General features: G+C 49.7%; 1 protein-coding gene across 2 annotated transcripts in view; it reads left to right on the top strand.

Moving 5' to 3' along the window:
- Window positions 1–433: 433 nt before the first annotated feature.
- PPP1R16B (protein phosphatase 1 regulatory subunit 16B) overlaps window positions 434–23,333 on the top strand; it is a 103,609-nt gene continuing 80,709 nt past the window's right edge. The window contains exon 1 of one of the 2 annotated variants that reach the window (XM_045528580.1): window positions 434–493. The gene's annotated coding sequence lies outside the window, so the exon portion shown is untranslated. Of the gene's footprint in view, window positions 494–879; window positions 959–23,333 lie in introns of those variants that run through there. The other variant, XM_045528579.1, reaches the window with a different exon arrangement.

Raw genomic sequence — 23,333 nt, 5'->3', positions numbered from 1 at the left:
GATGGTTTTTTCTCCTTTGTTTATTAACTTTCTCTCCTCTTCCGGGGGTGGTGGTGGTGGGGGAGGTGGTTCTCAACACCATCGTAAAGATAGTTACGTTGGGGTGAAGAAAGACCGGTGCACCGAGTGCAGGGGCCTTCAGCCCCAGAAAGAGGCTTGAGTTAGATGATAGAAGCCACCGCGTACGCTTTGGTTTTTATTTTTAGCGTTAAATCTCAGGGAAGCAGCCCCTTTCTCGGTCCTGCACGTCTCAGAGGGTGGCAGACGTCGGCGGAGGTACGACCACTTCCTTCCTTCTTGGCTTTACCTCTCTTCTTTCCGGAAAGAGGAAATGATGCGAGCCCACGTCGCAGGCCACGGCCCCCATGCTCCCACATGTCTCGCCCCTCCCAGCTGGGGACCTGCCCCCACAGACCTGTCCTCAGGGCAAGGCCCGGTCTGGCCCCTGGACTTCCTGGGAAGCCTTCAGACTCAGGCTGCGCGGGCCCTTAAGGTAGGAGACCTGAATTCCTGGCATTTGCACTAATTCTATGTGACTTTGGGCAGGTTACTGCTCCTCTCCGGGTTTCACGATGCCCATCTGTCAAATGGAGCAAGAATACCGTCCTTGGCTTCCCCCTTTCCATGGTGGGGGCTGGGGAGAAGAGCGTTAGGAAAACCGTTCAGAAGACAGGCCGCGTCCCACCCAGTTGCAACTCAACTTCCTGCTGCTCAAAGGAGGGGCGCCCAGCCCGAGAGCGCGGGGACCCCGCGGTGCTCTGGGTGGAAGCCGGCCGGGTGGAGCGCGCCCACCCCCTGCCCGCGAGCCCAGGCCCCGCCCTGGGGGAGGAGCCGAGAGGCGGCAAGGAGGCTCTGGCGGAGCAGAGCTGGCTCTGTCGCCTCGCGAGCAGCTGCGGCTCGGGGACCCACAGACCCAGCCGGGATCGGGAGCTGCCCGGGGCAGGGCTCCGGAGAGAGGGTGAGTTCCCCGGCGGCGCCGCCTCCCTCCCTGCGCTCTGCGGCTTGACAGCGCGGGGGACTAGGATGGGGCGGGGAGGTAGTCCCAGCCTCTGATCGCCTGGCTGGGGGCGGGGACGCTTTGGCTAAGGGCCGGTGGCTTAAGATAATTGGGGTTGGGGGACGCTGGAAAGGCTGGTACCGAGAGCGTGGGGTCGGGGAGTCGGGCTGGGGCGGGGCGTCCTCCTTGGTCTCGCGCTCCCACGACGAGGCCAAGGGTAGGGGGCGCATTGGCAGGTTGTCGGCTGGGGCCGTCGTGGCCAGATCTTGGGGCGGGGAGGCGGGGACCCGGACCGGTTCTGGACTCGTGGGCCGCGGTCTGCTGGGGGTTGCAATGCCGGGCAGCGGGAGCCACAGCCCGCACCAAACACCCTCCCGCGGCCAGTCTCCCGGCCGGGCTTGGGGGCGCCGCCCCCTCGCGTGGCGGGGCTTGGTTTCCGCAGGGAGCGCTCCTGCCCGGGCGGGAAAGGTCCTGAGGGCAGGCGCCCCCGCACGCAGACCCGCCCCGCCGCTGGATCCGGGTGACAGTGCCTGACAGCCCGGGGAGCCCCCGCGCACAGTGGGTCCCCAGGAGAGGTGCGCCCGGCCTCTCCCTAGGGCCGCCGTGCGCCGGCTGCTGGGTCCCACTCGCCAGGAGCGCGCCTCTCCCCGCGAGTCCCGCGCATCGACTCCGGCCGGGAGGAGCGCCCCCGAGCGCCGAGGATGAGCAGAAACCTTGCAGCCCGCCCCCGAGAGGTCGCGCAGAGGGGTCTCCCCAAGGTCACCCGGAGCTGCCCAGACCGCCCGGGTGGAGAGCCCGGAGTGGCAGGCGCTCGCTGCCCGCCTCCTGCCCTGCTGCAGACTCCCTTCCTCCGCTCCTCCTCCCCAGCCCGGCCTCCGGTTTCATGGGGATGCTGCTGATGCAGCTCCCAGCCTCGGCGGATAACTTGAGCCTGGGCGAGCTTTGAATCTGGCCCTGCTCCGTCGCGCGCCAGGCCTGGGACCCGGTGCCCCCGGACACCTCGGGAGCAGGGGGACAGAAACGCGGCTGTAGGAGCGCTTCTCGGAACCGAAGGCCGAGCTGCTTGCGCGCCCATGTGATTGGATTCCACATAATGGGTCCCTGTTCTCGCTGTCAGAAGCGCTCACCAGCTCCCCGCGGGCCTGGGCACCAGGTGCCGCCTCTGAATCGCCCTCTGTGGAGGACCCGGGGCCCCGAGGTACCAGGCACCCTTCCCTCAGGGCTTTCCCTGGAAGGGGCCTGCCCTTGGCCTCCTCAGCCCGCGGGGTGCTTCTCTGAGTGCCCTGCCATTTCCTGCGGCTGGCGAAGCACGCGAGAAAAACCCTCCGTCTTGGGAGGCCTCCTCCCAGCCTGGTATTACAGCTTCTTAGCTCAGCCAGCAACGAGCTGTCTGCCCCTGGGCCTCAGCTGCCTCTGAGAAATGGGGCTGATAGTCCTTTAGCAGGCTGTGGGAGTGACGCGTGAGTGGCCTCCTGTAGAGAGCTGGGTGCAGCCGAGCTCGAGCTCGGGAGGGTGAACTCTGCTAGGTAAATGTTGGCCGCCTTCAATACTGCTTTTGAGTGGGGCGTGTCCCTTTTAGACAGGTGCAGAAGAGGAGCCCTGGTGGGTGGTTCTGCAGGGGCTGGGGGTGTTTCCACATCTTCCTCCCTCTCAGCTCTGTCGTACAGAGCCAGCTTGCAGGGGGCCGGTGGGGGCCAGTGCATCTGTCCAGCACCTGCGGCCTCACGCAAACCCCATCTTCCAGGAGGAGTGCCCAGGATGATGGGGGCAAGGTGTCATCTGGGCTACTCTGGACCTTCAACTCTGTACCTGCCTGGCAATTGGGGTCTACCCAGTAGTGTCCCCCCACCCTGGAACCTTCCTGGCCCCAGCTCTTCCCAGCCTCTGGAATGACTTCCTTCAGGAAGGCCGTGGATCCTTCCTTCCCCTCTTGTGGTGCCCTCCCACTGCCACCCTCGTTTGTGGCTCTGTGGTTCCTGTGTCAGGGCCCCACGCATTCTGCTGCTCTCTGGGTCTTCCCTGGCCTGGAAGGATGTGGTAGGCGAGGCCCGATGCCCGCTCAGACTTTGTTCTCTCTGGTAAATGACGCTGGAGTGGAGGTTAAATTCTAATCTAGCTGGTAAATCGTTTCTGAAGCCTGAGGCGCAGGGCTAGAAGGATGCTGACGCAGGGAGGTGGTTTTTCCCTGGGGCCGGAACCTTTCTGCAGAGCCCTGCTGGCCCCTTTGGAAGCTAGGCTGCAGGTCTTCTCCAAATCAGCTCCGTACCTGGAGTGAACTTTCTCTGACCAGCAGAGGCTGCAGCCACTTTGGTTTAGCAGATTGCAGAAGGCACATGCCTGGACTCCGGTGTGTGCTTGGACTCTCAGGAACCCCCCCACTCAACCTTGTCCCCGTCTCCCAACCTCGCCCACTCCCCCAAACTCGCCACTACCACCCATGCACCTAGGACACCTGACTCACTTGTTGGACAGTGGGTCCCACATGGCATTCTTCCAGTAGAGACCAGGAAAACCTTTTTCACGAGTACACCTTAGCAACTGGGCTTCAAGGAGGGCTTGGCCAAGGCTGCCTTTTATAGAAAGCTACAAATATGAAGTGCAGGGGAGCCAGCAAGTTCTCATTAAATTCTATACCTAAAAGCTCTGTGGCCCTGTGTAAGTTACTTACTCTCTCTGAGCCCTGGTTTTCTCACCTGTGAAATGTGAATCATAGCATATGCCTGCTTCACGGGGTTGAGAGGCTTCTGTGAGACCATAACGCATCGAAAGTGCTTAGTGCAGCACCTGGCGTGGGCAGGAATGCAGGAAATGATTGTTGTCACCATCACCACCATTTCCTCCCTTGCAGTGGGCTCTCAGGCTTCCACCTCCTTCCGTGGAGCGGGGAGAGTTCGACCCTGTCTGTTCTGCCTCTAGCTGGCAGGGCAGGGAAAGTCAGCCTGTCTCCTGCAGGTGGAGTGGGGGCTGACTCCTGGGAATTTAAGTCCAGCAGGGGCCTGTCCCCAGGGAGTCTGTGAGCAGCTGATTAGCCTTTCTGGGGTTCATTGATTCATGCAGCAGACATTTACTCCATTCCAGACCTTGTGCTTAGCAAGGGATTTCAAGATGAATAAGGCAGCGCTCAGGATTCTCACTCTGTGGGGAGAGGAAGGCCTGGGGACAGATAATGAGGACACTGTGGGATGAAGGCTTCAACAGCAAGAAGACAGAGTGGCAGATCCAGGTGGTTCAGGCCGACCCAGGTGTGAAGCCTGCAGCTGCCACCTGGGAGCTGGGTGAGGAAGGACAGATACCTTACCTGTCAAGCAGGTAAGCTGCCTCCCTCAGGTGGTGATGTGAGGCGAAAAAGAAGACAATGTGGGTACAAAATCTTAGCTCAGGGCCTTGTAGATATTAATAAGTGATCGCAGATGTTAGTTGCTATTATTATTATTACTAGTCTGTGATTACCAGTAACAGGTGGGCAGAAGTTGCTGTGGGAGCACATCAAGCCCTTCAAAATCAGGCGGTTTTCCAGGTGGTGGTTTACAGAGCGGTGGGCAGCCGAAGCGGATAGAGCAGCGTGTGCAAAGCACAAAGGCTTAGAGCTGCCTGGTGTCTTTGGGGAGCAGTGGCAGGAGTTGCAGCTAGAGCAGAGTCACCGCAGAGTGTGACAGAGGCAGGGGCAGGGGCAGGCGCAAGGCCAGGGAGGTAGTAGAGGCCATCCTGCCAGGGGCCACGAATCACTCGCTGACCCAAAGCAGGCACACTGCAGCCTTGTCAGGTCGTGGCTCTCTGACGAGGGTTGTCTGATTGTAGCACCAGAGAAAGTTCAGGATTAACTTTTGTACAGGAGGAAGGGCTGGCCTGTGCTCGTACATTCATGGTCCCTCCGTCTTCGTTCCACTCAGGAAGCACAGAGGGCCCCTGTCTCTTCCAGAGATGTTTTTCCCCACCTCTGCACCTGTTTCTTTCTTCCTGGGACTCAGTTTCTCATTTGAAAAAAAGAGGGTAGGGGTGGCGGAAGTGTCCTGGCCTGCCCTGTATATTGATCATAATATAGTACCAAGTGCGTTCCAGAATGCTGGTCACTGTCCAAGGTCTTTACTTGCATTGCCATTGAATTCTCATACCAATCGATTGAAGTGGATGCACCTATCTCCCATTGCACAGAGGGGGAAACTGAGGCACAGAGGGAGAAGCAATTTACTGAAGGGCATGTAGCTTGTAAGCGGCAGGAACTCACATCTGAGGGGGTCTCCAAAGTTGCCACGTGCGGCGCTGCACCTCCTCTCTCACACACTTTGTGATCCAGAGCTGACTGCAGCATGTCTGGCTCCTTTCACTCTGCGTGCCCTGGGGTGCTGGGCCGTGGGCACCTTGGAGGTGGGTCGCAGTGGGCTGTGTTCTGGGTACCTGCCCTGATTTTTGGGAAATTCCTGTGCAGGAACTTTGGGGTAGGGGGAGGTGTTTCTGGATGTCTCAGAATCCATTCCTCAGCCCACGAGCATCTCAAAAACGTGCCTTGACGCAGGCAGTTTGCAGCACGATTGATGTAGCAGGTGGTGGCCCCAGGAAGGAGTGAGTCTTTGTGGTTGGCCGGTCAGAGCATCACCCTATTACAGAAGACATCCAAACAAAGGCTCAAATTTCCTTTGCCTTGGGGCTGAAGTTTAGGGCCAGGGTTCAAATCCTGGCTCTGCCTTCAGCTGACTTTTGAGCCTTGGGCAATTTGTTCACTTCCTTGAGCCTCTATTTCTTCATCGGGAAATACAGATCATATATACCAAATAAATACATATATATAACACACACACATAATTCAGGATTGTCATAGGAATTATCATATGTAAGATGCCTGGCTTCCAAGCTGTAGATAATATTGATATAATATCCACCAAATTTTCCTCCATGATACTTACCATAGTTGTGATTATATGGTTATTTGTGATAGTTACTCTTTTAGTTTTCTGTCCCATGCACCAGACCTGTGGTTCTCAACTTGGGGCACTTTGGGCCCCCCAGGGGATATTTGGCAATGTCTAGAGACATTTTTGGTTGTCACAATTTGGGAAGAGGCAATGGGGAAGGGGAGCTACTGACATCTAATGAGTAGGCACCAGGGATGCTGCTGAATGTTCTATAGCGAGGAGCACAGCCCCCTACGACCAAATATTCTCTGATCCCAGATGTCAGTAGTGCCAGAGTTGAAAACCACTACACTGGACTGTGAGCTCCATAAGGTCACTGACTGTGTCTAATTCATTCAGCTTGGTGTCCTCAGTTGCCCAGCGTGGTATCCGGCACACGGGAGACGATCAATACGCATTAAAGGAATGAATGAGGACTTGGAAGGCCTTATGTCCCCTGGAGTCCCAGGGGTTTGGCTTGCAGGACATTTTGAATGGGCAGAAGAGATTTAGATGAACCTGAATGATGAACAGCCAATTGGTAATTCAGGCCAAAGAAATTCAGACAAGCTCTCTGTTTTCCTTCCCAGGCAAGTCCTTGGGGGTGGGAATTATCTGAATTGTTCCTGCAGTTGGCACTGCATTTTGCCCATGTAGACACAGGACCCACCTTTATCTGGACAAGGAGACTGGGGCAGGGGAACATAGGTGCTGACAAGAAACACCCTGTCAGCTGGGCTCTTGGGATTTGCTAAGCTCGGGCACAGCTGCTGTCAGCTTCCTGTTTTGTCCCTTTCTGGTGGAATGAAGGAAACCCACTGAATGGCTGTTTTCCACTGACATTTGCGGCAATGCGATAGGCCTTGGATTAATGAGGTCAAGCTACGGTGTGAAATCTGCCTGATAACTTGAAGCTTGGCCAACAGGAAGACATCACTTGTTTTCTTTGGGCCGTTTGATGTCTCTGGATGGCTTTAGGCAGGGGAGCAGGGCAGGGTCTCAACTCTGTACAAAAGAAGGGAATGTTTTACGCCCTGGAATTATAGAGGCTGGAGTTATCTCTTTTTCAATTTATTGGGAGGTTTATTGTAATGTGGACTTTAAAATAAATAACTTGTTAAAGCAAAGGTTCACCCTGAGCCTTACACTGGCAGCAAGGCATGAATCTGGGCTATTGAAAGGACCACGGTGTTCTTCTGGGTCTCTGTAGGAGTTTGAAGGGCAAGATTGACCCCAAAGGGTGTTTGGACAGGTAAGAACATTGGTTAGAACTTACTGGATAGGGAAAAGGGGTCTAGGGTATGCCTCCAACTTGTGCATGAATCACCCTGAGGTTCCTGTTAAAATGCTAGTTGGACTGGGGCTGGGGCTTACGCATTTCTGCGAGTTCCCAGGGGTGTCATTCTGCTGGTCTGTAAACTGCACTTTAAATAGCAAGGGTCTGGGGAACCCCATTTCTTACAGATGGGGGTTCCCTGGTAAAACCCACCCAAGCCCAAAAGCAAATTTGGCCTGTTGTGCATCACGCACAGCCATCTGCTCTGCTGGCCGGCTTGTGGAGTCACAGATGTTTACTGTGCCCCTGCTTTGTGTACCCAGGCCTGGGACCAGATGTGACATACAGGATGCCTGGTCCCGAGTTCAAACAGCCAGAACAAGGTGGGATGGGCTTCGAGTGCTTCCAAAAGCACACTGTTCCCGAGTCATCTGGTCACCTGCCTCCTGTTAAAAATACAGATCCCTGGGCCCTAGCTCAGCCCACCTGTGTCAGAATCAGCCAAGATGGGGCCCCGAGAATCTGTATTTTTAAAAGGTGTGCCAGGAGGTTCTGATTCACAGCCAGGCTGATGGGAGGGAAGGTGGGAGGAAGAACTGCCAGCACACGCAGGTTAATTGCTCAGCAGGACCTATGTAAGATTGTAGGGTTGCGAGCTGCCGATGGCAGAGTTGAACGCACACTGCGCTCCACTTGCCAAGCTCTGCACCCTGCAGGGTTGCATCTGCCTGGAGGGAAGGGCGCCTTTTTCCTAATATTAATCATCATCATTAACACTTGGTACTTACCATGAACCAGGTGCTATATCTATTTGACTCTTTCAGTCCTCCTAACAAATCTAAGGGGTGACATTATTACTACTACCCTGCTTTTCCTGCTTAGGAAAGTGAGGCACAGAAAGGTTCAATGACTTGCCCAAGGTCACACAGTCAGTAAATGGCCGAGTCAGAATTTGAATCCAGGACATCTGGTTTCAAAACACTTGTGCTTAATCATTACGCTCTCTGGCTTTTCTTTGCATAAAAATGTTGCCTTCTGTCCATGCAGGGGCTGTCCCTACTCTGAGGGAGTGCCTTTTTCCTGTCCCTCCCTCAGAGGTGGGGAACGCTAGCAGTGACCTTGGCTGGCTTTGGAGTCAGACCTGGGTTTGATTCTCACCTCCACCATTTGCTCCAACCTTGAGTAAGTTACTTGCTTATATTTACTGAGCCTCAATTTCCGCATGTGTAAAACAGGAATAATAATAGTATAAGATGATATGATTAAGTATTTAGCCCTTGCTTGGCAGCTAGGATGTACTTGATACATATCAGCTATTATCATTGCATTATTATCATTCAAGTCAGCCCCTGGGAGTATTTGGGGGCTGAGGGAATAGGTGAGCAGAGGGGCTGGTCATTTTTTTTGCTCCCTAGGTTACTTATGGCCGTTACTTACCTGGGCATCCCTAACCTTTGCTCCTTGGCCCTGGTTAAAGGCTGCAGTGTCCATGCCAGCCTGGAGAGTTCTCAGAATGTCTTGGTCCAGAGCCTTCCTCAGAACCGGCTTTATTTCCTGTCATCCAAGAGCAGGCAAAAGGTACACATTCTGACGCTTATTCTCTTTAGGGCTTTGGCAATTTTTGGTGAGTTTCCTGTCTCCAGGTTCCTTTCTGGAACTATGGCCATCCTTGGCTGTCCCATGGACTGGACAGAGAGGTGATGCTGCCCTGTAAACATTGCCTATTGCTTTATAAAGATATAGGGGAGATTTTCACCAAAATGTCATTCTTTTTTTTTTTTTTTTACATATAAACTTAGGCTTTGTTTTCCTATAGCTGTATTTTATGTTTTCTAATTATAAAAAGAATACAAATGCATCATAAGTAAAACTTCCTCAGCCATCTTCCCAGCCCCCCAGTCCTGTTCCCGAGAAGAAATTTCTGAACGTTTTCTATATCTTTCCATACATTTTTTATGCACATACCAACCCATATTCATTTACGTGTTTATCCTTTTCTCTTTTCAACACATCTGTACAGCACTCTTCTGAGATTTTCTTTCTCAGCTAATTTATCAGAGCACATGCCAACACATAGATCTGCCTGGGTCTTTAAGGCTACACGTCATTCCAGTGGTAAAAATGTACCATAATTTATTTTCTAGTCCCTTGATGATGGTTAAGATTGTTTCAGTTTTTTCCCTACCACAAATGTATAATGTTGTAATTTCCGTGTTTGTAAAGTGTATGCCTTTGTACACTGGTTTGATTTTATTCGTCAGGAAAACTCCTGGTAGTCAGAACTATGATAGACATCGCCAAATTGTTCTTTCAGGAGGGCAAACCCATTTGTGTTTCCTCAACAGTGTGTGTGAATGACTGTTTCCCATACCTTCTCCAACACTGAGCACTAAGTTAACTTTCATTTTTGCTAGTCTGGTCTGTATAAAACAGAAATAACGTTTCTGAGTTAGGTTCTACAGTAATTCAGATTGCATGACCCTTTGGACCATGCCTAACATAACGATTGTTAAATATTCGGGAACTGCATTTTACCTGGCCTTAATGCTTGGAATTAGAGGAACAAAATTGAATGAAACTGCCCTCTGCCCTCAAGTGGATCCCATTTCCTGGATGTGGCAGACACGTGGACAAATAAAACACAAGAGCAAAATGAGGCGGTGGAAGTTTTGCTAGAGGAATGCATAAGCTAACTTTTGTCTGATAACCTCTATCTTTAGGAATATCACAAATGAATTCATAAAATAACAGTATGCACTATGTCCTGGGGTCGGGGTGAGGGGTGACTTGAAATTCTCGAAAGCATACAGCTTGATTAGAAGCAGAAAAATCAGGTAGCTTACCCCTAGTGGGGGCAGCAGAAGAGTTGGGAAGTTAGGAAGGGTGAGGAATTTTAAAGTAGTCTCTTTTGGCAGGGCGTGGTGGCTCACGCCTATAATCCTAGCACTCTGGGAGGCCGAGGCGGGAGGATCGTTCGAGGTCAGGAGTTCGAGATCAGCCTGAGCAAGAGCGAGACCCCGTCTCTGCTAAAAAATATAAAGAAATTATCTGGAAAACTAAAAATATATAGAAAAAAAAATTAGCTGGGCATGATGGCGCATGCCTGTAGTCCCAGCTACTCGGGAGGCTGAGGCAGTAGAACTGCTTAAACCCAGGAGTCTGAGGTTGCTGTGAGCTAGGCTGACGCCATGGCATTCTAGCCAGGGCAAAAGAGCAAGACTCCGTCTCCAAAAAAAAAAAAAAAAAGTCTCTTTTGCTGGTTTCCATGTTTACTAATAGGGTTTGTTTGAGGAAGCCTGTGCAGAAACCCAGCTGGGTTTGCAGCTGGCCCTGATTACAGATCACATATACCTAGGCGGATCTGTACATTCGTCCAGAAAGAGTGGCAGCAAGGGAGCAGAAGGCTGGCTTTAAAAATCTGCAGCCCTGGAGCTCATACAGTGTGGATGTGGGTGGCATAAGTAGGCTGCTTATCCCAGGGGTTACAAGCAGGTGTGCTCTAAACAGGGCTGTTGAGGAGTGGATGCACAGGATGGGTGTTCAGTGACTGAGCGAGCATCAGAGATCTGTCTGTATCTTGTAAAGGGGCCTCCCACTCAGAAAGAATAGGGCCATTTAGAAAGGGGTATGATCACCTGATCTGCCCGCCTGGGGGGAAACAAGCCTTCGCTATACATTTGCCTTGGGCCCACCTGTCCCAGATAACTCTTCATTCGCTTGGGACATCTTAAGAGCAACACAGGGCAAGGAGCAGTGGAGAATATCAACTGAAACCATGCTGGGGAATGAACCTGCCATTGTTTTATAACAAATCCCCTAAGCAGGGGTATATAGAGCCAACTGTAAAGCCAATTGCAAGGCCAGTTGCAGAGCAGGAGGGGGAAAGAGACTGTGAAGTCCAGGGCAATCCCAGTCCATCCTTTCATGGAAGGCAAGATAGGAACCAGGCAAGGTAAGTCCTGGTTCTGGTTCCAGGGCCCACCCTCTTCCTCCATTAGCCAGGTCTGTTTTATCTGGTTTGATGCTACAACTCTCATTCCAAGCCAAATGACCACTCTCTTATGACAGAACTGATGGAATAATCTTTGTGAATTTTCATTCTCTTGGTCTCCCACCTTCCTGTCCACTGTCTCCCATCACCTGCCCTGTGCTGGGTGGCTCTATGATGGGATGTAAAGGTGAGTGACACATATCCCTTGTCTCCCGAGAGCATCCAGTCTAATGGAAGAGGCAGATCCCAAACCAACAGTTACCACAGAGTGTTGAGTGTTGGGTGCCGCAGTAGAGACGTGGTCAAATGCCTTGGAACTAGTGAGGAGGAAGAGACTCATTTGGCATGGGAAAGGGAAAGAACAGTTCCGAGGGAATACTAAGAGCATTGAGACAACATTGTCTGAGGGAGACTGAGCAAGGCAAGTGCTGAACATGGTGCCTGGAAAGCCAGGCAGATGATGTTATCATCACCACATTTGAGCTGCTTCTCAAAGAACAAGGAGTTTGCCAGGTGGAAGGAAAGAAGAGTATTTCCACCCATGGAACGCATGTGTGAAGGTGAGGAGGTGAGTGTGATGGAGTGAAGATTGAATAGGCTTTGTAGAGGTAAATCTTCATTCAAATCCTAGCCCTGCCACTTCCCAGTTGTGATTTTGAGCATGTCAAGATGAGGCCTCCCTTTCCTAATATTAGTATATCTAGTGGGGATAATGGTATCTGATTTTAAGACCCATTGTGGGGATTATAGTCAATTTATGCACAATACCTGGTACATAGTAGAGTCTTAGCAAATGGCGGGTACCATTGTGAAGGTGCGACACTATCAAGCTTGTTCAGTGTAGCTGGAAAATCGGGTATTTAGTGGATTGGGGTGGGTAGGAAGGGTAGGATGCCCAGTGATAAAGCTACAATATCAAGGTCAGATACTGGATGGTCTGGACTTCTAGGCTGAGGGCTTGAGACTTGACACCACCATAGGCACTGGGACCCATCAAATGCTTCCCTACAACAGAAATACGGGATCAGACTTGGTTTAAGAATGAAAACTCCACCAGTGATGTGGATGGTGGGTTGGAAGGTAAGAGATGGAGGTGAGGAAACCACTTTGAAAACCACTGCATTCCCTCTTCTTGTCTTGGCAACTCAGCTCACATTAGCGTAGTAAAGGCCCTGTTAAGTCCCGTAATCAAGTCCTGCCTGGAGAGGCAGTTTAGGGCAATGGTTAAGAGCTTGGACTTCAGTGTCAAAGCTAATCTAGATTTGAATCCTAGCCCTGTTGCTTGCTGGCTGTATGACCTTGGGCAATTATATAACCCTACTGGGCTTTAGTTTACCCTTCCATAAAATGGGGATTAATAGTACCTTTCTCACAGGCTTGCTGTGAGGATTAAATGAGATAATGTAGCTAAAGCACTTAGCTCTAGGAACACAGTGAATGTTCAGTAAAAGTTGATAGTTGTATTAAATATATTATTTATTTAACCATGGAACCCTTTTGCCATATAATGCCTATTAACCTCCTCTGGTGCTACTAGTGTTCTACCCAAAACATCCTGTTGTAGACTTTCTGGAGAAGCAGCAGCACTTTCTGCTCCAAGAAAGAGTAAGGAGGGTTGCCAAGTTCTGACACAGTGGTTGTTGGATGCACAGTAGACCCACCTGGGGAGCTTTTTAAAATTATCAATTCCTGGCTGCACTCCAGACCAATTAAACCAGAATCTGTTGAGGTGGGACTCAGGCATTAGTCTTTTAAAAAATTTTTAATGATTTCTTAAGGAAAAACAAATACAGAAAAGTACACCAATTCTCAGTGAATGTACTTTTCACAAACTGAACATGAAACAGAATGTTACCAGCATTCCAGAAATCCCCCAGTCCTTTTCCAGTCACTCCTCCTACCTTAAAATCTCATAGATTAGCTTTGCCTGATATTGAATTTTATGGTAATGGAATCATAGAGTATGTGTTTTGTGTGCGTTTGGCTTATTTTGGTTAACTTTGTGAGAGTCATCCATATTGTTGAGTGTAATTGTATAATGTGTTCATTCTCATTGCTGTACAATGTTCCATTGTGTGAATATACCACACCTTTTTTCCCAAACTAATGTTGGTGAGCATTTTGGATTGTTTACACTTTGGATCAATTACAAATAGTGCTATTAACATTCTTGTGGATGCCTTTTAGTGATGCATGTAGAAATTTCTCTTGGGTATATTCCTAGGAATGAAATTGCTGGATTATACATGCATACGTTCAACTTTATAAGATACAGCTAAGCAGCTTTAAAAAGGGGTTGTACCAATTTATATTCCCATTCAGCGTATAAGAGTTTTGGTCCATGGTTGGCATTTTCAGGCTTTAAACACAAATTTTGGCCATTTGGGTAGATATGTGGTGGTATTGTCCTGTGGTCTTAACATAATATTCCCAGCATCTCCAGATGATCCAATGCCAATTTTGAGAACCTCTTTCTTAATAGTTTTGAAAATGCAAAATGGAATGGGGAAAGAGATGTTACAATGGCGAGTGCCTCCCATGGACTCCCAGAAGTGTCTGTACCCAGAGTTTTTTATAGACCTGACCTGGCTGGTTGGCCAGTGGAGGGAGAAAGTCCAGGTGTCTCAGCCTGACAGTCTACCTCTCATTCCTGTGTGCTTTGTGTGGGGCAAATGGCTCCATCAGGAGTGATCTGGAAGTTAACTTCCATAAAGCTCTAAAAAGAGACCATGGCAGTACTTCACTTTCTTTTTATAATTTAAGACCTGAAAGAGAAGGGAAGACATGAGAAGTGACTAGTAGTCTATATAGATATTATCAGAGGAGAAGATCTGGTCTTTGAGACAAGAGTTTAAGATTTTCTGTCATATTTTTGCTCCCCAAAGCCCGCCCAGAACTTGAACTTTGCCCAGAAACTTTAGCACTTGCAAGGTGCTGAAAAAAACAAAGTCCGTTGAAATAAATATTAGAACTTTGTAACTGTCCCCAGTGAGACGCACAACTCACATGGATGCAGAGGAAGGTGATGGTGAGGATTCAGCTGAATTGATTAATAGTTTTGGTCCTTTTCTTTGTTGTTTCTATGTGTCAGCTGAGATTTCCTATCTATTCATTTATTGCAAGCATTATTTTTTAAATATCCTTGAGCAAAATTATGATAACTGTTTTAAAATCCTTATCTATTAATTCCAACATCTGGGTCATCTTGAGATCAATCTCCATTGATTTCCTTTTCTTTTGAGTTTGGGCCACATTTTCCTGTTTGTTCTTTTTAATTTATTTTATTTTTATTTTTTTTTTGAGACAAGTTCTCTCTCTGTCACCCTGGCTAGAGTACAGTGGTGTCATCATAGCTCACTGCAACCTCAAACTCCTGGGCTCAAGCAATCCACCAGCCTCAGCCTCCCAAGTAGCTGGGATTACAGGTGCATGCCACCACACTCAGCTAATTTTTCTATTTTTTATAGAGGTAGGGTCTTGCTATGTTGCTCAGGCTGATCTCAAACTCCTGGCCTCAAACGATCCTCCCACCTTGGCCTCCCTAAGTGCTGAGATTATGTTCATCAGAAATAATTTTTTTTTTTTAAGTCAAGCAGTCAACTTGACCAAATTCAAAACTCCAAACTCAGTCTCCCTCATGTGGGCAACATCTCAAATCTTTGCTGGGTTCTTTTAGCTTTAGTTAAACTGCTTAGAGTCTGCCCTTTACATATATCATTAAGAGATATTTGGGCACAGTGTATAATCAGAATTTGGGGTTACTGTTCTGTGACTCTCTCTTTTCTGGGATATGTGTCTTCACTTTCCAGCTATGGTTACAGCTGAACTCTATCCTCTGATTCCTCCAAATATTTAATAGGAAGAGAGAAATTTTCTATCCAAGTTTTAGCTAACAAGTCCAGCATTGACTAGGGCCATCCCTCAGGTAAAAAGCTATAAAAACATGAAAGTCACCTAGTGCCATTTCTTTCTTTCAAGTGTTAACTCCCCCCCCAGTTTCTACGTGCTTGTGATTGAACAGATTGAGTGCCTCTGATGTTCTTTTGTTTCTGTCCAGAGTTCATAATAGTTTAATTTGGGAAGGTTGGTCCAATAAGAACTACTCTGCCATACTACGAGCAGAACTTTTCTGATCAATAGTTTTGTTCATTCAGGGATCCTCTGGGCCACCCTACTTTATTACCTAGCACATAGTAGATGGCAATAAATACTTATCTACTGACCAAATAAATGAGGCTTTAAATTAAAAATGGAAGTGAATTAGCAGAGAAAAATTGCAGAAGAAAACTCTGAAAGTAGTCATTACTCGTGGATGACATCAGGTATGAAATAGGATGTTCAGGAATTTGCTAAGTCATGGGATTGATATAATGGCAGGGCTCCAAATATCTTGAGTGTAGACCAAAGTGGTTAACAAAGTGAGCCTGAGATTTTAATATGGGGAGATAAATTCAACTGGGATAGTACTACCACTCTCATGGGATGGAACTTAGGGCTTAGGGAGAAGTTACCGTGTTCAAAGGAAATGAAGCTGGTTGGAAGCGAAGCAGAGGTGTGCTTGGAGTTCTGTACACCCAAGAGGAGGGAATCAAAGTGAGGAATCTTTGGCTGGAGATCAAAGAGGGGAGGAACAGAAGTAGTGTTGTAAAGGCGGTGTACTACAGCGTGCTTCTCTGCACGGTGACCTGCAAGGTCACAGACCCAGCACTGAGACTTCAAAACCCGCATACTGGATGGAAACTTCATGTACCAAAATGCAAAGCATCTTGAAACTTTCTGACTTATTTTACTAACAGTTTCACCTCTCAGAGAGGAGAGGAGAGAGGCCAGTTGCTGTTATAAATCTAGCTTGGGAGCTATTGGGTAAAGTGAAAGTGAGAAAGTGCTCACCAAAAAAGGAACACCAGAAAAGGAACAGTCATGGGGGGCTGAGCCTACAGGGGTTTGGAAGGCAGATTTTATGAAATTTAGCATGAGATACATATATATTTCCTGCCCAAGCCTCCAAAAGTGATGATGGCCCCAACGGTTAGGGAACTTATGACTTTAATCAGTTAACTTTACTCTGCATAGATTCCATTTATTTTCTTTCAAGAACTTCTCTTCTTGCTGGCAGTCATGCTTCTGTGGATCATCTCTCCAGAAATTTTTTTTCTTCTATTTTCAAGCGGGGAGGGGGGGTATTAAAAATACTTGATGAATGACATAGGTACTGATCAATCAAAACAGATGTTGGGCTAATCAGAAGAGATGCCAACCACAAACAACTGGAACACGTAAGCCCTACTTACAAGTTCCTTAACCTCTCTGAGTCCCAGTTTTCTTCTCTTTGAAATGGGGACAATATCTACTTTGCAGATTTGGGGCAATGATTCCAAGAAATGCCACATGGACAGAGCTGGGTGGGGGGAAGGGGGTGCTGTATACAGAAGCTGCCATTACTACCTGGCACTCTCTGTCTCTGATGAATTTTACATACCTAGTTTATAGGTTCTTTGATGTTTACCTGTAGTTTCATTAATCATAGGTTTTATTTTATTTTGATTTTAGCAAGTATTTGTTCTATTACAAGTTGGTCTGTCTGGTTTCTTAACTGACATGTCTTCTTATCTCCCCGAACACTAATAGCATGGATTTTCTGAAATCTTATTGCATTTCGCAAGGAAGTTCTTATAAAGTATTTAAGTCCTTTTAGAGTTTTTCTTAGTTCCTTTTTCTCCTTCTGCTTTTTATATGTGTGGGCTTTGGGGTTAGACCTTGTCCTGGCTGTGCAGTTACTTGGAACCTGCTCTCCGCATTGCCCTCTCTCTTCCCCTTCTCATTCTTTCTTCCTCCAGGCTAGGACTTTCTCGTTCAAGTTCAACTCTGCTTTTTATCGTCCTTGTTTCCTTGGAATTATTCTCTAAACCTCAGTGAACAAACTATATGAAAAGCTTTTTAAAATTCCCATCCCAGCTACTTCCTAATTGGCTGAGAACGCCGCTGGCTAAAGGGGAGGAGATGGCTTGCTGGGGATATTTTTGAGGTTTCTGAAGCGGAGAGAGGGGTCTTGTTAGGGAGATGACCAAGGTCCCCGTCCTCCTTTACGCTGGTCATGGTGTGGAGCCCAGGATGCTTGGAGTGGACAAGACAGTGATCCCCGGATCTGGATGGAGAAGGCTGTTGGTGGGTAGCAGTGCCTTTGCTCCCTTCCCCATCCTGTTGCCAGCAACCTGCTGTCTCCCTGCCCTCCAGGGACAGCCTTGGGAGGGCGGCAGTCAGCTACAGAGGCTGCCCTCCTTTGCTTGGGTTGGCTCAGCATACGGCTTCCTAAAATCCGGATCCAGGCATCTTAACAGGATGGAGTACAGTTCTTCCCTCCCCTCCCTAGGGCAGGTTACTGGAGAGATTCCTATTAGCACCTGAGATTTTCTTGTTTCTTCTCTGCCATTGAGGCCATGGTGATTCTGTGTTGTTGTTTGGATGATAGCCTGGGATTTGCAGGTCTCTTCCACTCAATCTGGTCACTTTCTCGCTGTCTGTGCTTAGGAGTAGAGGATTTTAGTCAATGAGGCACAGGCAGATATTGGAATCCAAGCTGGGGCAGCATGGGGCAGAGCAGAGTTGGATACCCGGTGTGCACGGCACCACTGCCCACTGCCTCAGCCGTGGCAGACTTTGCTCATTAAACACAGCACACACTTGTCCTGTTGTCACATGTGGCTTCCTAATCCCTCTCTCACAGCACTCCCACGAGCCACCACCACACTAGGAGTTGGCACGCGAGAGGAGAGCTTGGTCAAGGGAGTCATGCTGAGAAAGAAAGGCAGCGGAGATAGAGGCCACCCCAGGCCTACCCAGTGTGAAGGGCCATCCCCTGTTTAATAACTGTAACCCAGGAGGGTGTTCTGTGGCCACAGGTGGCCTCCTTTGGAAAATGATCTCTCCAGCTGCAAAGGAAGCATTTATCTCCTTGAGAAGGGAGGGGGTGGCCCACACTCCCCCAAGCCTGGAGAAGCAGTGTTTGTAATTGGACTCCCATTTCCCGGTGCTTAGCTATTACATAAGCGTCTTTAGAAGACTGGCTGTTTGGTTTAGCGCCGTGGCTGTCACTGACTAACATGTTTGTAGACATCATGTCAGCTTTGTGTGTGTGCCCGTCCTTAGCGCATTTGTTGCCGTCCCCTGCGGCCTTCCCCACACTGCTGTTCTCACTCATTTAAGTGTGCAGGCTTCTCTGGGTTCGGGCTCATGGGGAGATGCTCAGCGTGGAGGACAGGTGTGTGCATGGGTTTTCCTTCACCTGTTCAAACTATGGCCTCCTTTTGACGTTTTCTTGGAGCTGAGCCTGAGAAAGCTGTCTCACCTTCACAGGCAGAACCACTCCAAAACATCGATCAATACCTGCTTGGAATGGTCCTTGCAGGTTGTCTAGCCTGGTGGTTACCAGACGCCGGGGTGCAGATACGCCTGGCAGAGCGCTTGCTCCTAATATGATTATCTCTCTGCCAGGCCAGGATTGGGGCTCGAGAGGCCAGTCTCACCTGCCACCCTATCTCAGCAGCCCCATGAGTGGCCATAGACATCCTGGTGCTGGGGACCCCTGCATCGTGCCATGGCTGGGCTTTGTTGAATTGCAACATCAGACAGTTTCCCCTCATGCCAGGCTGATGGTTCTTCATATGGCCCGTGTGAGATCCCAACTGTGCCCTCTAGAGGCTCAGAGCAAAACTGACCCTTTCCCACACGGCTCTAGTTAACGCCTGATCCTTTGCTCCCAATGTGTCCCGGCCAGTTCAGATAGAGGTCACCTGGGCTGTTACTATTCCAGTGCGGGACATGAGAGAGCTCAAGATGTGTTAGTTGTCTGATCACTCTTTGTTCTTGTTGAACTTGTGGTTTTGAATCCTGCCTCCCTCATCCCCCATACACACAAATTCTTGTCAAATTCAGTTACAGCAAACAGACTTCAGGGCACAGTGACAAGTCAGGGCCACCATTCAGAGATCTGAACAAAGGATCCTGGGAGAAGTGGAGTTAAGGGGCAGGGCCGTGGGGACCTGAATTCCACAGCAGATTGAAAACCAGGGGGTCCCTCTATGCTGACTGTGCCTGAAGTCTAGAAGGTTCATCCCAGCGGGAGGAGGACAGTCCACAGAATCCCATGAGAACAGGGTCGGAGGAACAAGGGTAATTTCCAATTCAGATATTTGGAGCACCTAGGGCCCCAGAAGTCTCTCTGCTCATGAGTAAAGCATTTCTGTGCTAGAAAAAAAAAAAATGCTGTTATTCAAAGAAATGTGTTGTGGGAGGGCGGGGGCGTGCATCCTTTGGGAGAGAAAGTAGGTCCCAAGTGAGATCCCAGGAGTAGGGAAGCTGGTGCTGTTTGTTTTGTTTTCTTTTTTCCCTCGTGCTCAACGGTACAGGAAACACAAGGAGAAAAGCACCCCTGGCCTTCCTCCGGCCTGCTGCCAATATTGTGTAGAGAAGAATGGCTGAAGAACAAGAAAACAAATCTTCACGTTTTCTTTCAACAGTGTGAACTTTGAAATGCTTTCTGACTCATGTTTTAAAGTCTCTTCAATTTGAATTCACCTTCCCTCATGTTGTTTTTCTCAAGGCACTAGGATGCAGTCCAAAGATGTGTCAACCAGCTGCTCCCCGGGAACTAAGGAGTCACAAGGCCTGGGCCTCCTTCTCCCAGCTCAGCAGGCAGGGCTTCTGGGGGAACCTGGCTTTGACCTTCCCACCCTTCCTAAAGCTGCCTGAAGGGCCAGAAATGGCCATTGTAGGGGGAAATGGAGGCATGTGGTAATATGCCCCAGCAAGAGGCCCACTCATCTTGCTACAAGCAACACTTCCTCCTGGGGTCCCTATTTCTGTATCCCTAAAAGCACCATTGCTGTCTCTTAGGGCGCTTTTGGCTACAGGTAACAAATTCCAATTCAACTGGCTTAAATATTAAAAGGAATGTTATAGGCTTGGGTCAATGAAGTCCTGAAGCCCCTTAGTTAAAGGACCCTGTTTCCCGCCTGTGACTGTCAAGTATTGGCTTCATCAAAGGCCAGCTTCCTGCGTGGATGGTGGCAGGACGGCTTCCAGGAGCACCTGGGCTTTGTGCTTCCAGCTCCCACGTGGTGGGAAGAGAAGCTTCTGATTGGGCCAACCCAAGACACGTACCTGCCCCTGAGCCAATCACTGTGGCTGGGCTTAGTCCCTTGCCAACAGGCTCTGGCCAATCAGGGCCCAGCATCAAGTGATAATGGGGGAACTACATAGATCACCACCAAACCAATGCCTCTCTTGTTTCCCAAGAGGCATATTTATTCCCAAACAACAATCCCTTTTTTGCAGAGTGGGGAGGTGTGAGGGTGAGGGGTTCTAGAGGGCATCCTGCCCATCCCCCGGCTCCCCCTCTCCACCCGAGCTCTGGCACACTTCCTTGCCCGTCCCCTCGAGGGTCTGCCTTCTGGAGCTTAGCCTCTGCTCCCCACGATGTACACCGGCTCTTTCTCCCTTTGGGAGCAGCAAGAGGAATCAAGTTCAGACTTTGTCCGACGGCAGAGGCTGAATCGGCTCTGGGGGAAGAGGTGCTTCACCGGGGTCAAGGGCCCTGGCCTCTGACGTCCTGCTGGCCACGATCAAGCTATTTTGGTTTGTCCACCCAGATGTTGGAAAAATTAAGAACCCCTCCCTGTTGCCCCTTGCTTCTGACTTCTCACATCACATGCACTTCCTGGATGACCTCACCCGACCTGGCCTCTGCAGACCCCTCCCACACCCATCTTGCCGGCCCGGCCACTGTGTGGACTGTGGCCCCACGTGTCCAGGTCTCTGCAGGATGGTCCGACTGGATGTTCCCACTACACTGTGCTTAATCTGTCTCCGTGGAGCTGGTTTTCCTCCAGATGAGGTCTTCCTTGGGTCGGGGATCCCCTTTAAGCGTTAAGTGTTGATGATAACCACTGCTCTCCCAGGCCCTGGCATTTTGGGCTGTGGTCCCATCACCGGCCAGGCCTTTCGCTGGAAGTGTGGACAGGTGTGCCCAGGTCTCACCAGGAGGCCAGTCCGCAGCCCGTTGGAGCCATGGCTGCTGTGGGCTGCCCCAGCACCCAGGTCAGCACCTTGTCTTGGGGCCCCCCAGCTGCTGTGTTAGCAGCACCGTGGCAATTCCTTAATTAGACCAAGCAGGGTTTTCTCAGACGGGGGCGGGAGGAGGTGTGTGGGTCTATTGGGGGAAACTAGGTCACCTGAAAACCAGTAATCAAGAGGGAGCTGTCCTTGAGTCCCAGCTCCAGGGAACCCAGAGGGGCGAGGTGGGAGGGGCTGGCGGGCAGGGCCAAGTCGGAGAAAATGTGCCCTGGCCCCTTTTGTTGGCCCTTGGGAGACATTGTTCTCACCTTTCTCCAGGGGGCTGGGCAACTGCCCTTAATTCCTTTGCCAGGAGCAGGGAGGACACTGCAGTGATGGCTTATGTCTGCCTGGGGCGCCATCCTGGGGCCCGTGAAGGGAGCACTGTGCTGGGAGTCAGACCCCAGATTTATTTACTGCTCAGCCTCCTCGGAGCACTTCACCCACTCCCAGTGCCTATATTTGTCATTGTCCGTGGGACAAGGACCACGTCTGTCTTCTACTCTGCTGTGTCCCTAGCCCTGAGCACAGTCCTGGCATGTGGTAGATGCCCCATGAATATTTCTCATGGCATCATGGGTTCATAGGAGTGCTTCTCTTATAAGATTGTCATCATGAGGATCAGTGGCAAGGTGGGTTTGTCAAATGTCAGTCGCTTATAATTTTTGCCAATGCTAAATACCATTGTCATTCAATTTTTCTGTACTACTAACTTGCTAGTTTTCAACTGAAATAGATTTGTTTAAAAAGGAAATTTGATATCACTACCATAAATAAACAGTAACTGTAAAAGCAAATCCACAGAAAACAAACAATGTCATTACAGTCTATGCTGGATGCAATTGCTTGCCCGAGGCCTGGAGCCTGGGGCCTGCTTTCTGTTTGTTTACAAGGGAGATTGCATGGTTATCAAGGCGGGAAGGGCCTATTAGCGTAGGACTGACACTTTCTTTTGGAGAAAGTCCGAAAGATTAAAAAAGAAGTGAAAAGGGTATACCTTGCTCTGTGTGTGGGTCTGTGTTATAGTAAGCCTGCTCCCTGTGCTTTTGAAAATTCCTTTGGGGTGGATTCTCTTTCCACATTTAGGGAAGCACTTGGCTGAGATGATGGCTAGGGAAATTCTTTGCAACGGATAAAGTGCTTTGTAATCATGGAAGTGGTTGGCGCCATTACTTTTATCTTCACTTTGGGTATGCTTCTGGTACCTCCCACTTCAGAGGTGGTCGGTAATGATCATGGAGTGAGTAGCTGCAAACAGAATCTTAGGGCTGAAAGGAATCTCATAATCTTAGGCCAGTCTGACACTGGTGGACATTTTATCCTCCAATAAGTTTTGGGGACCTTGCCACCTCCTGAGACAGTCACTGACCACGAGCACTTTTGTTGAGTTGCTTCTTGGGCAGCTCTGGAGGCCAAGCGTCCATTCTCTGGGTGCACACAGCTGCTTCTCTGTACGTTGGTCCTGCTGTGCGCTGGGGAGATTCACAGACTGTCTTCCCTTTCTTGTGCAGATTGGAGCTCTGGATATTTGGAGACAGTGGTCTCATTCTGCTCAAGCCAGGGCTTGCAAACTCAAATGACCATGGGAGCAGCGAGTGATGTCAATTAATAAAGGAGGGGGGGTATTGGGGGACTGTGGTGAGTGAGAGTGTAAGTGCCCTCTCTAAAGGAGATGGCCCTGCTCCGCACCTGTTGGTGGCTGCCAGTGAGCCCAGCATGGCCAGATGCTGAGATGTTCTAAGAAAAACAGGAAATCTGATGTTGGATTAAAGAAAACTTCCAAGTGTGAAATGCTGGCAATGAATTAAAATGTTGTAAAATATATTGGCCAAACAAGCCAATGTGATGTGGACGACAGGGGGCTTTCTGGTTAAGTGTGGCCCACAGCCACAAGTGGCTCGTCAGGGTCCCCAGGACTTCTCTGTTCCCTGTGAGCTGGGTGGCCATGTCCTCTCCAGGCCATGTCTGTGTGTGCTGGTTTCTAGAATTCCCTGCTTTGTGGCAAGCCTCTCTGCATGCCTGTGAACATGGCCAAGCTCCCTCTCATCTGGCCACCTCCCGCTCATCCTT

This window comes from Lemur catta, chromosome 17 (genome assembly GCF_020740605.2).
Source record: "Lemur catta isolate mLemCat1 chromosome 17, mLemCat1.pri, whole genome shotgun sequence".
NCBI lineage: Eukaryota > Metazoa > Chordata > Mammalia > Primates > Lemuridae > Lemur > Lemur catta.
The sequence above is the reverse complement of the archived record's forward strand: the minus strand, read 5'-3'. Positions and strand labels throughout refer to the sequence as shown.